Consider the following 16883-nt stretch of genomic DNA (forward strand, 5'->3'; position numbering starts at 1 on the left):
CACACTGTAAACAAACAAAACAAAAACCACCAGCTGCTCCTAGTATTCCAGTTGCATTCCAAAGCTACAGAATGAAAATTTCAAATACAGAATAATTCAGCCAACTAAGGTAGTGGCTCTGTAAACACCACCAGAAGCCAAGTAGAATGTATTGGATAGCTATCACATGGTTTAAGTATTATTTTCTAAAGCATTTGTGTCTGTGTGTATCTGGGTGTATAAAAGTATGCTTTTCATAATGACTCTCCAAAGTCAGCATTATAATTGCAACTTTATAGATGAGGAAACTAAGGCCAAGATTTGTTTAGTGACCTGGCACAAATCTTAAAACCAGTAAGAGGGTGTACCAGGATCTGAACACCAACATGAGCCATTTTCTACTATTACCACTCGTGGTGAGTATTAAAAGTCCTCAATAACTACTGATGAAAGAAATAGGTGTGATGGAATTAAAATACCAGAGAGCCTTCTGGTATTTCCTTTTGCCCAGGTTCAATGACCTCTCATGAGATGGAAGTTTTCAGAGTATGTTGATATAAATGGACATTATTGTCTTGCTAGTTGAACCTGTAGACTAAAATAATACGCGTGGTAACAAGTCCACACATTTCCATAGGGTCTTCCAGAGAGGTCTTTAATATACAGTATCTCAGCTCATCTCCCAGTGGCCCTGGGAAGTAGGCATTGGTGTCATTTTACATAAAATAAAAACGTGATCCCAAAACAGTGAAAACATGTGCCTTATGCCAGGCACCTTGCACATAATACCATTTAATCCACTCATATGAAGCTGCCAAGGTGCCCGCTGTCCAGAAGAGCAGACTGGGGCTCAGAGAGGTTAAATGCCTCACTCAACGTCATTTAGCTGGTCATCAGAGCCAGAATTTGAACCCAAAGCCCTGCTCTCAACCACGCGGCATCCCACTTCTCCCCAGGATAGACAAGGGTTCAAAGTAATCCCATCAAACTCCCATCAGATATCAGCCAGGTCATTTGGATTTGAGGCTCATTATACACCCTGGTGAAGACTTTATTGATGCCACACACAGTTCTGAGCATGTATTTTGGTCTCGGCTAACCTATGCCCTCACCATCCTTTCTAACCATGGTGGGCCTGCCTTTCAGAGACTCTCATTTTGCAATTCCATTCAAGCCATGGAATTAGAGTGGAATCAAGATGAGAAGCCTAAATAATACCAGGAAGGCACACGTTCAAGCATAACCCCCTACTCACCACTCATCGAAGAGGTAGACACAATAGTTTTCCCATTGCTTCACTGTTAATTTATGTCCAGTAAGAGTCATTGGGTGGCATGAGAGACCACGTGTAGACACAGAGAGCTATTTGGTTGGTTGGTTGGTTGGTTGTTTTTTGAGGAAATGAAATGAACTTTTAATTCAAACACAGCCTCCAACAAAATAATCCAAAAGTGAATGAGCAGGAGGTAACAGTTCAAGTGTAAAGAGGCTGGGGAGATGAGGATATGGCTGGGGAGGATCAGAGAGGAAGAAGAGAAAAATGGGATGATGAGGAGAGAGGACCAGAGACAGAAATGGCAGAAGATGGAGAGGAGGAAGAAAAAACAGGGAGAGCGCGAAGGAGAAAATTGAGAGATGTGGCAGAGAGATTAGAGGGGCTAATGAAGAAAAGAAATTATTAGTGGTGCAGCTGAATCATAAAACTTTCATGTTTATAGGAACTCATGGCCCCAGGGTTTAACAAAAGGTATTCGAACTTGCCAGATTGGGGAAGCAGCAGGACTTCTGGGATGTATTTAAGTAAGGAGGCCACAGTGCCTTCTAATTTGACTCCAGGAAAACAACGATTTGCCCTAGCAGTGAAAATAAAGACACAAGAAGTGGCATATTTGTCAGGGTCCAGCCAAGGGCCATCCCCCAGGTATACCACCTGGCGGTGAGAGGCAGGCTAAGGGATGCAAAGGCTCACAGGTGGAGATACAGCCTTGCTCCAGAGAAATGTCACTGCAAGCCCTGGAGACATCCAGACCAGAGCTGTGGGCAGGGTTGCAATGACGTTATGTATTCGAGGCAGTGGAAGTTTCCTCTGAATGAAAAAGAAGGGCAAGAAGCTTGAGCAAGTCAGGCAAAGCAAGCTTGGCAGCCAATGTCTTGGAGTCACCCTCAAGGCAGCCGCCCTGACTCGCACAGTGCCGTCTGGCTCCACATCATCACTGTTCTCAGTCCAACCTTCCTCCTGGTTATAGAAGTTCTATACACTCAACATAGGGAAGGGCAGGGGGGGGGGGGGGGGGAGGTTGGGGGGACAGCAAAAGCAGAAGGTTGCAGAGATGTCTCGAATCCCAGTAGCAACCACTAGGACAGGACTGCTTGGTGGTTGAGAGCTGGTTTCAAATCCGGACTCAGGTTCTCACTAATTGGAAGACTTGGAGCAAGTCACTCCATCTTCTTGAACCTCACTCAGTTTCTTTACCACTATGATGGAAGTAACAAAATGTAGAAAAAATAAAATGCTTGATGCACTATCCGGCATATACAGGAAAGCTATTGCTATTATTTATTACTGTTATTTGTGTAGATTGCTGTCAATTTTACTCTGCTTTTAAATGTGGTCTATACAATGTACCCAACACAGCCAAAGGATTTTTTCCAGGCCATTGAAAATAACGATGACACTTCCTAAATTCAACCTTCACATCGCTTTGCCCTCTGATCCAAGAAGAGCATTAGGGCTCATTTAAGTCTCCCTGTCAATCAACCAAAGCACTTGGAAATGTTCTGCTTAGTTGCACGGTCAAGCTGAGAGGGACTGCAGAGGACACAGAAGGAACACCACAGCAGACATGTGCCATGACAGCTGTTAACAATGGCCCCAGGAAAAACCACCAACTTCACTCGATTAAAGACATGTAAAACAAGAACCTGGTCTGTTTTTCTGTCTTCCCTTCTCTTGCTAAAAAAAAAAAAAAATTAAGGAACTGTGAAAGTAGGTCCTTTCAGATTCTCATATCAAATGGAGGAACCTCCAGACCTTTGCACATGATCTGACTCTCACGATGCTTTCTTTTCTTCCTCGCAGACCTGGGCAATCACGTCACCTGCTACCTACCTGTCTGTTCTCAAATAGCTCTTTCTCAGTGATGCCCTCTCGGATGGCTCTATGTAAAATTAGAACCCCATCACATCATCACCTTAATGCTCCCTTTTGCCCTTCCTTGCTCCATTTTTTCCTAGTGCTTATCACCAGCTAACATATTACATACTTTACTTATGTACCCTCCGTCTGCTTTCCCCTACACTAGATCGTAACCACAGAGAAAACAGGTTTTGCAGATTTTGTTGACAGCACTCAGAGCCTATAGAAGGCTCTCAAATAGTATTGTTTGCTTGAGAGAATGAGTGTTTTATAGATCCCCTTACCCATGGCATCTGCAGGAAGGTGTAAGAGACTTAGCACAATACCTTCCAGGTCTACCCATGTTGTCACAAATGACAAGATTTCATTCTTCTTATGGCCAAATAATATTCCATTGTATATATGTACCACTTCTTCTTTATCCATTCATCTATTGATGGGCACTTAGGTTGCTTTCATATCTTGGCTATTGTAAATAATGCTGCAAGGAACATAAGAGTGGATATATCTTTTCAAATTAGTGTTTTAGATTTCTTTGGATAACTACCCAGAAGTAAAATTGCTGAGTAACAAAGTAGCTATTTTTAATTTTTTGAGGAACCTCCATACAGTTTTCTATAGTGGCTGTACCAATTTGCAATCCCACCAATAGTGCATTAGGGTTCCCTTTTCTCCACATCTTCACCAACATTTGTTGATTTGTTGATGATATCCATTCTGACAGGTATGAGGTAATATCTCATTGTGGCTTTAATTGGCATTTCTCTGATGATTAGTGACATTGAGCATCTTTTTATATGTCTATTGGCTATTTGTACGTACATTCTCTTTGGAGAAATGTCAATTCAGATCCTCTGCCCGTTTTTTAATTGGATTATTAGTTTTTTGGTGTTAAGTTGCATGAGTTCTTTATAAAGTTTGGATATTAACCCCTTATCAAATGACTCACTGGCGAATATTTTCTCCCACTCAGTAGGTTGTCCTTCGTTTTGTTGATGGTTTCCTTTGCCGTGCAAAACCTTTTTAGTTTGATGTAGTCCCATCTGTTTATTTTTTCTTTTATTTCCCTTGAAGCAGGCATTATTGTTATACCCATCTCAAAGATGAGAAAACCGAGGCACAAGGGATTAATTAAATTCCCCAAAGTGTCAGAGTCAGTAAGTGGCATAGCGATGATTCAAAGCCATGCATCCAACATAGTGGGAAAAGAGCATAATGTTGATAGCTACCTGCTCTCCTTAATAAACAGCGTGGTACTGCTGCTACAAGGTACTGCCCAGCCAAGGACTACATTTCCCAGCACCCCTTGCTTCTGAGTGTGGCCATGTGACTAATTTTTACCAGTATTTTACCAGTATTTTTACCAGGAAGTGAATCAGAGTTTTTAAGAGGTGAGAAACCTCCTATCTCCTACCCTCCACTGCCTGGTTGCAGAGCATTCCAAGGTACTGGAGGATGGCAGAGCCTCGAGGTCATAGAGATTGGGTCCTTAAATCCCCACATAAGGAAGCTGCACGTTGACCTGCATAGGACCACCGGATGAGTGAGAAAAAAAGCTCTACTGTTATGGTTAACTTTTTTCTGCAAAGGGTCGAAGAGCAAATATTTTCAGCTTTACAGGCCATACAGTCTCTGTAACCATGAGCCTACTCGGCCCTTGTGGCATGAAAGCTTCTGCAGACAATCTGTAAACAAACACACTGGGACCTCAGGGTTCTGCCCCATCTTTCCTCCCCGAAGCTTGAGCAGACCATGAATGCAGGCCACGGGTGTCACAGCCTGTCAAAAATCGAAAGGGGTAATCCCCAAAGAGAACACTCTATTTCCCAGCCTAATCATACATCTTCCCAAAGGCTTTAGTCATGTAGATTCAAATGAAAAACAGCATTTTAAAGAGGATAGAAATGCTGAATAAAACATTAAATAGAAAAACCCAATTCAGTCCTTAAAAGTTAATGCCCCAACATTTGTTTTGAGGATAAAGCATATGTCTCACCTCATCTGTGATTAAAAAGTTCCCTGCCTTATTCATGCAGTGGCTTTTTTTGTTTGCATAATGCAGCCAGTTAAAGTAGAAACTCCACAGAGGCCACAGGGACCTAGATGTTTACTGCTGGTGACAGAAATGGAGGGCAGGCAAGGGGCTGGGCTGGGCTGTCCATGGGCAGGAAGAAATCATTTCAGAGACTTTCCAAGTCATCTTCACGTTCTCGGGTAAATTTTTTTCTTTTGATCATTAAATGTTATACAATGGCATTTCTTCCGTCAGTATTACTGTCAGTTCTGGCAGAAAACATAACAGATACACGCTGGGGTTCCTTCCGCCTTCTCTGCTCCAAACGGTGACGTGCTTGCACTAGCAGCGTCTTTACATGTGAGATGCTGCCTCCCTGGAGGTGCTGAGGTGGTGTGGCCTCCCGTTCTTGCCAGAATGTGCTCGGGCCTCACCATTGCCCCACTGCAGTGGCGAGGAATCCAGGAGAGTATTAGTTTGATCTCCTGCTTGCATTTTCTCCTGCTCTGGGGAACTGAACTGGCACCTGCAGATCCCAGGAAGGTCCCACACAGGGACCAGACATTCTCAGACAAAAAAAGGTTTTGTCACTGATCCTTTCTACTTGCATTCTGTCTTAAGCCCAAGATTTTCTCTTTTGTGCTTTTCTATTGATGAATTACAAAGGGGCCTCTCCCATCTTTCTCTTTTTCAGTAATCTTCTCCTTCCTCTTTCTTTGTTGAATCTCTACTCTCAGCCCAAGAGGCATTACAAAGAAACTTAAGTGCAGGATGATCATCTATTAACTCAGCAAACAGTTACCGACATCTGCAATCTCAGATACTATTTAAGGCTCCAAAGATACAGCAGTGAGCAACACAGTCGCTGTTGTCAAGGCTCCTCTGATTTTATGGGAAAAACAATAAATAAGTTTAGAATCTGTTACCAAAAAAGTTTTTTAAAGTAAAGCCTCTTTGGTTTTCTGTCTCATGTGTTGTTCAGGGGGTGGGCGCTGCCATATTGGCTGTTGACATATAAACATGCTAATACTCAGGAGGCCAGAGAGAAATCTGAACTTGGGAAAGTGGTTTGGGACCCTAGAATTAGAGGAAAAAAGGCCTATGCTAGAATCTTTCTGCCACTCAATTCGCATCATTTCCCAGCTCTCCAGCTTCCAATGACTGGCTTGATAAAATCTAAATCCTTAACATGACCTTCAATACCCCACATTATCTGCCTCTGCTACCTCTCTGAATATATTCTCAATTCCTTTGCTCCAACCCATTGGCTTCTTTGCTGTTCTTCAAACACAGAGCCTGTTCCCACGTCAGGGCCTTTTGTACCCTGATTGCTCTTCACCTAGCTATTCACGTAGCTGCCACTCTCATTTCAAATTATCAGCACTTCAAGAGGTCTTGCCTATCTAAACAGCAGCCAAGACTCTATTCTTTGCCCTGATGCTATTACTGAATGTCCCTTAAAAAAATTCAGACTTTAAAATCCTAACCCCAATGTGATAGTATTAGGTGGGGCTTTTGGAAGGTATTTAGGTCAAGGGTAATTAAGGTCATGAATGGGGTTAGTTATCCTTTAAAAAGATATTAGAGAGAATGCGCCCTCTCCTCTCCTCCCCTCCTCTCCCCTCCCCTCTCCTCTGCTCTCCACCATGAGGCCACAGCAAGAAGACAGCTATCCAAAAGCCAGAAACTGGGTCCTCACCAGGAACCGAATTTGCTGACACCTTGATTTTGGACTTCCTAGCCTCCAGAACTGTCAGAAATAAATGTTTGTTGTTTAAGCCGCCATCTCAGGTAATTCGTTATAGCAGCACAAACGGACTGAGACACCCGCTTTGATTTCTTCTTCCCAGTCCATATTGCTCCCCTACACAGCCTATATTTATTTGCTTGTCCCTGTTGTCTGTCTTCCTCACTAGAACATCCGCTCTCTCAGGCTGCACTGTGGAATGACGAATGCCACTCAGAGGCTGTGACTTACTGCACCCACTCTGCTGCCCTCCGGCCGGTTTTCCATGGGGCCATTGGAGGATGCTTCAGAAACAAAATCTGTTGCTCCTTAACCCTTCCGCCATGGCTGGGAACTCTTCAGTGGCTTCTATCGGCTCTTAAGATGAAGATGCAAATCCCAACGGCGGCCTGCGAGTCCCTGCATGGTCTTGCACCTGCCCATGCTCATCCTCGCCCTCAAATCCCACAGTCTCTGGCATGATTTCAGAGGTCTGCTGCAGTCCCACCTGCATGGGGCTTGCCTAGGATGTTCCCACTTTCTAGAACACTCTTCTCTCTTCACCTAGTCATTGCCTTCTAGTCTTCATATCCCAGATTCAGTCCACATCCTCAGGCAACTTTCCTCTGACCTCCCCTCTCCTCTGTGGGACAAACCCCCTATCATCTGCCCTCACAGTGCCTGGTGCTTTCACAGTGCAGATGCTCCTCAGTCTATTATGGGGTAACATCCGATAAGCCCATCGCAAGTTAAAAATATCCTAAGTCAAATATGCATTTAATACACTTAACCTACCGAACACCATAGCTTGGCCTAGCTTACCTTAAACATGCTTAGAGCACTTAACATTGGCCTACAGTTGGGAAAACCATCTACCTCAGTGAATACACGGTGGAGTATCGGTTGTTTACACTCGTGATCAAAGCCCCTGTCCAGCATCACAGGAGAGTATCTTACTGCATGTCACTAGCCCAGGAAAACATCAAAATCCAAAATTCAAAGTTCTGAATGCATACCATCTTTATACCATCCTAAAGTTGAAAAATAAGTCAAACCATCATGAGTCAGGGACCATCTGTACTTATTACAGGGTATTGTATATTTATTTGGACGATATTTTTTTCTATATCTTCTTCTCCCCTTCTAGACTCTAAGCTCTAGGTGAGCAGAGAGAGTATGTTTTTGCTCCCTATTTTACTCTCAGATCCCAGTACATAGTAGGTTTTCAAGAAATACATAAATAAATAACCAAAGAAACATGACTTCAACAAGCCACTTAAAGCTTGCTGAGCCTCGGGCAAAAATAGCTAAACCATAGGGATGAGAGGCCTCAGAGATAAAACTTATGACAATGCTTTGTAAATAGAAATGGGCACACATTGTACATATTAAGTGATTATTTAAAGACTCAGGTCCACCCACCACAGGTCTCTCATCTGATCCACTGAATTTGAAACCTTCCACAGAGACACTTTAACCTAAATACCACTTTTGCTAAGTTTCTTTACTAGCCTTTTACCCTATTAAAGGTCAAATCTCATAGGATCTTCTTACCAAACCAGCAAGATGGGCATTTACTAGTTTGTTCTACTTGCTTTGAATAAATGAACACATCCAGCCCTTGAGACCTGTCATTATCCCCACTGTACAGGCAGGGAACTGAGGCATAGAGGAGAAAGAGGACTTTCCAATAGACACACGATTCGAAAGTGGTGGATTCAAGGTTTGAATGCAGGTATTCTAACTCCGGTTCATGCTCTGAAGCATCACACAGCAGTGGTAGAACCCACACGCAAACAACAAATAAGGAAACTGAGGCCCAGAGAGGTTTAGTCACGTGTTCTGCCTGACCCCCTGATAAAAATCCTAACACGAGGCCTCTGCACACATGACAAAGACAATGTCCAAGGTCCTTGCCCAACGGGGAGCCCCCTAAACCCATCAGTATGCCATGCTCCCCTGGCACACCATGCTCCCAGGACACCCCAACACCCTAGCTAGTCTGCATCTATGAGTGAAGTTCACCCTGCATACCTAGGCATATGTTTACACCTGTATTGAGTGTGTTTCTGAGATTTTCTCAGGCACGCATACCGGGTGCCCCCACCTGTCATGCCAACCTTAGGCTGTAGCAAATTCCATCAACGTCTACCAACATTCTACCACATGGAACTCTGTAGAGAGCAGAGATTACAAAGTGAGGCTTTAGTCAGACAGGCCTGGGTTCAAATCTTCCTTCCTTCCTTCCTGCCTTCCTGCCTTCCTTCCATTATTCACTCTGTTAACAAATATTGTGAGGCCCTGGCTCTATGATGGGGCTGCTTTATATCCTCAGGTGAGCCCAAGAGACAGGGGGGCTGCCATCAGGAACTCAGAGCCACTAAGACACTAAACATATACACAAGAAAATTGGCAATTGTGCTACATGCAATGATGGAAATAAACAGGGTGATGTGGTAGGATGAAACTGACAGGAGAGGGTTGGCGAGAGCTTTAAAATAGGTGTCCCCTGACAGGTGTCATGCGTTTGGGCACATCTCTTAACTCCCCCAAATATACAGTGTCCAAATCTGTGAAATGATGGTAATCTAGCGCATATGCAAAATGCTCAGAAATGAAAGCTACATTTTTGTTAAGCCAGGTGCTAGACATTCAGATGTGAACAAGACATCATGTGTAACCCAGGAGGGGAGATGAGCTCCATGAAGGCATGTGCCACCAGCATTGAGGGGCCACCACAATCAGTCCCCACCAGAGCCCTGTCCCCTGCTCCTCCCGACACAACCTTCCGTGCACTGAGTTCACCCACAAAAATGCCACCCATGAAAACAGGCGAGTCCTCCAGCCCTGTTCAGCCCAGCAGCCAACCGTAAGAAAGGCAGGCAAGAGCCATCTTCCTCTTCCCACCTCACCTGGTCATTGAGCAAAGAGGAGACAGGCAGACAGGCCCACTTTCGGCCTCTTCTTTATCTTTTTCCAATTGCCCCAGGCCAAACAAGCAGCAAGGAACACCTGCTGGACGATCTTGTAGGAAGCAGGGCCAGAATACTGGCATAGATAGATGTCTTCAGGAAGCCTGGCTGCTATGAGAGCTGAGATTAGCAATGTGAAGGGCAGACAGTTCTACATCCTATCTGACCAAATCATATTGCTCCCAGAAACAACGGCCTATGAATTCTATGCCTTCAGGATGGGTCAGAGATCAGGACAGCTTAGAAACGCGGGTCAAAACTGGCTTAGATACTATGCTGCCTCAGATACTAGGCTCTGAGGAAAAAAATCATGCCTTGCTGGCTAACGGTTAAGGTCAAGAGATAAAAGAGTCACTAGTCTTTCTCAGGTAGGAGAAAATTAATATATCTATGCAAGAGATTGCATTCTTAAAGATTTCCAAAATCTAGGTATACCTGGCATCCCCACCACACACACACAGACATATTTTATATATGTATATACATACATACTACATACTTATATAGATACACACACAGACATGTGCATATAAATAGATATAAGTATGTATGTCTATACACACATAATATATACAGATATATATACACATGGACGCACATGCAAACATGCAAATATATCTATATGTATAGACAGAGACATTCACACATATACATGTAGAGAGACACACACATATGTAAATATAGACACACACACGCACCCATGGACTGCTGTTATATCGCATTACATTCACTCTAAAACAATCCTCAATCTCCTCTGTGAAGAATAAACAGCCCAGCCCTAAGACCTCTACAGTTTAGCCTCGCCCACCTTACTTACAACCATTCCTTGTTTTAACATTTATACTTTTTTCTTTGCATATTCCGCACTGCTGTTTCCCCAGCTTCCATCATTCAAAACCATCTTTGTGATTTCTGCCTTATCTGTGAACCACCTATTTTATCAGTAATTTAATATATTTTTAAATTAAATTAGTTTTCAGTTAAATAAATTTATTTGAAAGATACTTTTATTCACAGCACCATAAATGAAACACCAGTCTCATTCACCATGATATAGAGGCAGCCCTGAAAATAAATACAAAATAATGCTGGTGAATTCTAGCTGGTGACGAAAGTCTGCCAAAGACTTTCGGCCAGCACTCTACTGACATTTTGTTAAGAAGGGAGAAAAGCTGGCACTGGAGACATGATAACCTCCAGTTAAGACTGCATGATATAAGCTGGAAAACGAGAAAAGAATTTTAAAAGAGGGTCGGCGATTCCGCTGATTGCATCTGGTGTTGGTGTGACCCCTCCATCCATCTCAAGGACCACCAGTTTGAGAAATAGTGGTTGAGTGTTCAGTGGTTTGTTGGCTGGGAGCAACCAATTTGAGTGTCACATACACAAATTATACATCGGTGCTTCATCCTACAGTAATCATTCCCAAACTCCTTCTAGGACACCCCATTAAATAGAAACTCTTTCTGGCTTCCAAATCCTTGACAACATAACGTGTTTAACTTCATCCTCACTTTCCACCGTGTGTTTGTACTTACTTTCTCTCACGCTCCTCTTCATATATTCTATCCCCCGGGCAAACTGGACTTCTCCATGTCTCCTAAATAATCCTCACGCTTCCACATGCCCCTGCCTCTGCTCCGTCTAAAAGTGTTCTTCCTCAGCTCCTCCTAAAGCCCTACCCATCCTTCAGGTCATACCTCAAGGGTCACCTCCCCCATGCAGCTTCCCCTGCCTTCTCCAGGGCCTCACACACCCAGGCGAGTGGCTCTCCAACTTGAGCGCCCATCACCACCACCTGGAGTTTCTGATTCAGGGGGTCTTGGGGGGAAGTCCAGGAATCTGCATTCCCAAGAGATACTGATGCTGCTGCTCTTGGGCCCACACTTTCAGAAACCCTACCTCCTGCTACCAAGTAAAAGTGGTGATTGAATAGCCATTAGATTCACCACTAACAGCCCCTCACTTAAACATTACTGAGATTGAGGAGGGTCTCTTTGAAATGCAGCAGGATCTCCCCCTTTGAAGTCACTCTGTTTACCTTGATGTGTCAGTTCGTAAGGCTGAGGTACCATAGACTGGGTAGCTTAAATGACAAAAATTTATTGTCTCACAGTTCTGGAGATTAGAAGTCCAAAACCAAGATGTCACCATCTTGGGGGATCTGGGGCATTGCCCCATGCTTCTCTCCTAGCTTCTGGTAACCTCAGGCTTTCCTTGGCTTGGAGATGGCATCTCAATTTATGCCAGAATAAAAATATTAGTACTTACTATTTTTTAAAAACATCATCTTTTCTCCGTATATATCTGACTCTGTATCCAAATTTCCCCTTTTTATAAAGACACCGTCATTTTAGATTAGGGCCCACTTAAGATCCCATTCTAACTTGACTTCTATCCAGACGCAATCCCAAATAAGGTCACATTCTCAGGTCCTGGGTGTTAGGACTTCCACACATATTTTTTTTTTTTAAGGGGACACAATTCGACCCATAACACCCTGTCAGGTAATACCTGCCATCCCAGGAGATAGAGACAAACAACTCACTTGCCCTGATGACACATCATCTCACAGATGTCCCTTGTCACCGGTCCAAGCATCAGAATTTGGGCTATTGGAGAAATCTGCTCAGGTTAGCAAAAGTGAATTGCTCATGTCGTTATGCAATGTGCTGACCTGGTTGGCAGTTTAAATGAAAGGGCGTTGGAAGCCATGTAAAACTTCGGATCTTCATCTCAATAATGCTTTTCTCTCTATAGCTTTCTTCTCTATAGATAAAAACGGTCCTGTTATGTAACTGCATTCTATTGCACTGAGTTAATAACTAAACCGAATCTAAGCCCTTCTGTAGGAACACAGTGATTTTCTCCTCCCCTTGCCTGAATTAACAGCCCCTGACTTGAAGCTCCCCACCCAGGGTCCAGCCCTGCCTCCCTCCATCTCACACACATTCAGTACCCAGAGCTATCTTTTTTAAAAGCATATCTACCATGGCACTCTCTTGCATAAAATGCTTTAATGCTTCTCTTTTCATCCTAAGAGAGTGTCTAAACTCAGCAGGACGTTCAAAGGTCTTCATTAATCAGGTATATGGCCACTTTTCTCCTCCCACTTCTAAGCCCTCCCCACACCTGATGTCCTTCCCGACAGATCCTTGCAGCTCCTCTCAGTCCCCATTGCACTCCCTGGGATGCCTTTCTCACCCTCGGCACTGCTGACATTTGGGGCCCAATAATGCTGCTTTGTGAGGGGCTGTCCTGTGCACTGCAGGATGGCTAGCAGCCTCTCTGGCCTCTACCCACTAGATGCCAGTAGCGACTCCCCCACATCTCCAGTTTTGACAACCAAAACTGTCCCTTGACATTGCCAAAGGTCCCCTGGCCTAGATAACTCCAATTAGTCCTTTAATATTCAGGGCAGTCTCACCTCCTCCAGGAAGCTCTCCGGCCCCGCTCCAGGCCGCAAAGTGCGATGTTTTACCACTTCCCTCACACTGCAAATGTGTTTACTTTGGGTCTCCCCCAAATCAGACTGCACCGCATCTGCTTCTGTTTTGTGCCCCTGGAGCTAGAACAGTGCTTGCCTAGCAGAGACAAACGCTTCTGTTGTGTTTATGGATCGAGTAAATGAAAAAATGGGTGATTGGAAAAGAAAGAGAGAGAGGTTGGGGGCAGGGGCTGCCCCCTGGTGCCAGATGTAAAGAGGTTTCACTGCACCCAGCACATTTTCTCAGCTGATGTCAGGCTCACCACTCAAAAGGTACATGTAGAGGGAGCACCAATCACTCCAGCCCAGCACCAAGTGTTGCTTTGTTAAACCCACACCTGGTAGTTTTCTTCTTTTCTTCTTTAAACTTAAGAGACAGAATTTTTTTTTTAAAAAAAAAAGGCAAGAAGCTAAAGATTGCTCAAGCTGATCTCCCCAGACGCAGGCTAAGAGCAAGGCTTATCAACGCTGCCACCTACAGAACAGTGGGGCAGCGGGGAGCAGCCGGCAGCGGGAACGGGCTGCAGGGGCCAGGCAGGGACCCTCCAGAAGAAGGGCCTGGGGACAGCGCCATGGAGGGGCCGGCTCCTGGCCCCTCGGCTGGTGGGAGGAGACAGTCTTTCAGAAAGGCTCTGAGAACAGGGGGCTAGGCAGAAATCCGTCCCCTCTCTCAGCTATAAAGGAGCTGGGCTGAAGGAGAGATCACAGCCCTACACGCTCAGCGCACACACAAACTCATAACTACACGTACACAAACTCACACATACCAGTACACACGTTCATACCCCCCCCATTCATACTATACACACATACACACACATCACCTGCAAACTGTGCATGTTCTCTCTCTCAGATACACACACACGTAAACACATCACAGGCAAACTATGACACTTTTGTACACATGCTCACATAGATACACACATACAAAAAACACAGCCTCACATTTGTGCTTCTAATTCTTACATCTCCCTCTGCTCCTCAAAAAGCCATTCTGGAGGTTGAGACAGCTGTGAGAGACAAGTTGTGGGGGGGTGCAGCTGTGGGGGAGGTCTACAGCTCTGGGGGGAGTTAAAGCTGTGGGGGGAGGCTGGGAGGTCCCACACTGCTCCTGGTGAGGTATCTATTTTGGCAGGAGCTATCAGAGCCTGTAACTTCACTTCTGTCCAGGGTTTTAGGAGAGCGAGGGGTTCTCAGTGCTTGCCATAAGCCCTTCCCAGCCTCTGCCTGACACCAAAGCATCTTGGCAAAGTAACCACGGTTGACTCGCACTCCCCTCTCCCTCCAATGCTCACTTCCCATCCACAAATGATTATCCGAGTGGGTGGAGTTCCAGGTGTTAATTAACACCAATTAATTTTTTTTTTTACTTCATAAAACTTATCACCTTTTTAATTTAAAAAGTAAATTAATTTTCAAGACCTCACTTCTTCCGTGAGACCTTCCCGGTTTTACAAGCTAATTTTTACAAGCTAATTGTACCAACAAGCAGCCTACAAAAGGCGCAATGCAGAGTAAGAATTCCAGAGGGAGAGGTGTACAAAGTAAACCTTCACAAATTTTGAATCATATTTTCAATGCGCTGGGTGGGGTGTGGGCTTGATAATTAGGGAGAATCTTCAGTAAAGTTTCGTTAAAATGACAAATTCTTTTGTAAAGAGATTACTCACTCTGCTGTACCTACTCCCTAAAGCTAAATTATTATATAAAAGCCTGACTTGGAACAAGCTAGCCAAGTTTCTTAAGGTAAGACATCATCCCCCAAGTTCTTTGAAACACAAGTGTCCCTTTGTCAAGCGCCCTGAGTGGGGCCTCTAACGAGCTACAGGTCTTCTGGAGGTCACTTACGATCTCTGAGCTTGTTTCTTCGTCTGTAAAATGGGGATTATACTGCCTGTTTCCCAGAAGTGTTATAAAAATATTGCGGTACATATTAGGTGCTCGACAAATGCTGGCTGTCACCTTTGGAATGATCGTGCTCTTCCCCAAGTCCCATCTCTGACTGCATAAATCTAACGCCTTCCATGAAGCCCAGTTCCAACCCCACCTCCTCGGGAAGTCTCTCCATGAATGTGCTCATTGGAAGTGAACTATGCCCATCTGTAATCTACACCCACCCTCTGGCACTTGAGCTGCCCCTCTCCTGGGGCACCTCTAGCTTTCTATATTGTAATATAGTCTCCAGCACATCTTACACTCCCTCTTTACCGTAATTACCAGGGTCCATGTATAACTCATCCCCATGTTCCCCTCAGTGCTCAGAACAATGAGATGCACATAGTAGGAGCTTTGTGTGAGTTACTTACGTGACCAATAATAACAGCATGGCGGACCCTGTGGTAGGGCCCCCAGCATGCACTGCCCGCCGACCACCAGATAATTGTCCTTAAGACAATCATGAAATTTCTGGTATACTGCAGTAGTTTTAAAATATGTCCACAAAATTTTTTTATTCTCCCCACAAAACCCTTCAAAGGGAAAAGCCTGACCCCTTCCTGTGCACTCAGTGATTCACTTCTAATGAATGGAATTTGGCAGAAGTCACAGTCTGTGACTTAGGAGATGAGATCGATGAAAGCACTGTGGCTTCCTTCCCTCTCTCTTGGATCACACACTCTGGGAGAAGCCAGCTGCCATGACATGAGGACACCCAAGTAGCCCATGGAGAGGTTCTCAAAGTTGTGAATAAATGAGGCCTCCAGCCAAGAGCCGTGTGAGCAAGCCATGCTGGTAGCAAGTCCTCCAGCCCTGGCCCAGTCTTACATGACTGCAACCCTGGCCTATGTACTGACCACAACCTGGCTCCTGAATTTTTGACCCGCAGAATGTATGAGATAAAAATGCTGGTTGTTTCAAACTGCTAAGGTTAGGGATTATCTGTTATGCATCAACAGCTAACATACATTCCATCAGCACAAGGTTCAGGAATTTGTTCCAATCCTGGCTGAAGATACATGGAGAGGAAGCTGCTAAGGGAGAGGAGGTTCTGGGGAAGGCTCACTCACTCATTCACTCCTAAGGGGGTCACAGGAAGGTAAAGTCTCTCTTTTGCTAAAAGATGTATGTGTCTGGATGTAATGCCCCAAATTTCAGAAATCCTTTTGGTACCAGCCTGTGAGTGAAGCCCACAACAAGGATTGCAGGGTAGAGAGAAAGAAAGAAGCTGGGTTCTTAATGACGACACTCAACTACTGAATCCACCAGTCCCAAAGCCTGATCTACATCGGAGTTTCTAGTCATGTGAGACAATAAACTTATACACTGTAGAAACTACTTTGAGTCAAAATTCTCTTAGTTGCTGCTAAAGATATCTCGACTCATTCAAAGATCAACACGTAATGAGCTAGCTACCTGTTCTTTACGATAGGCACTATCCTTGACACTTTCCACAGATTATTTCTACTCTCTCTAGGATCCTACAATTTAGGTATTAACGACCCTATTTTAAAGATGAGGAAATTGAAGCTCAAAGAAGTTAAAAAACTTGTTCCAGGTCACATCACTTTTGAGAGGCACAGCTGGGATTCAGGACATGCCTGTTGAACTCAAAGTCCATAGTTTTTCTAACA

General features: G+C 44.4%; 1 protein-coding gene across 1 annotated transcript in view; it reads right to left on the bottom strand.

The window, feature by feature from the left end:
- Positions 1-16883, bottom strand: part of GRIN2A (glutamate ionotropic receptor NMDA type subunit 2A) — a 345539-nt gene that overhangs the window by 210396 nt on the left and 118260 nt on the right. The window lies entirely within an intron of this gene.

The sequence above is a fragment of the Pteropus medius genome, unplaced genomic scaffold (assembly GCF_902729225.1).
Source record: "Pteropus medius unplaced genomic scaffold, Ma_sr-lr_union100, whole genome shotgun sequence".
Lineage (NCBI taxonomy): Eukaryota > Metazoa > Chordata > Mammalia > Chiroptera > Pteropodidae > Pteropus > Pteropus medius.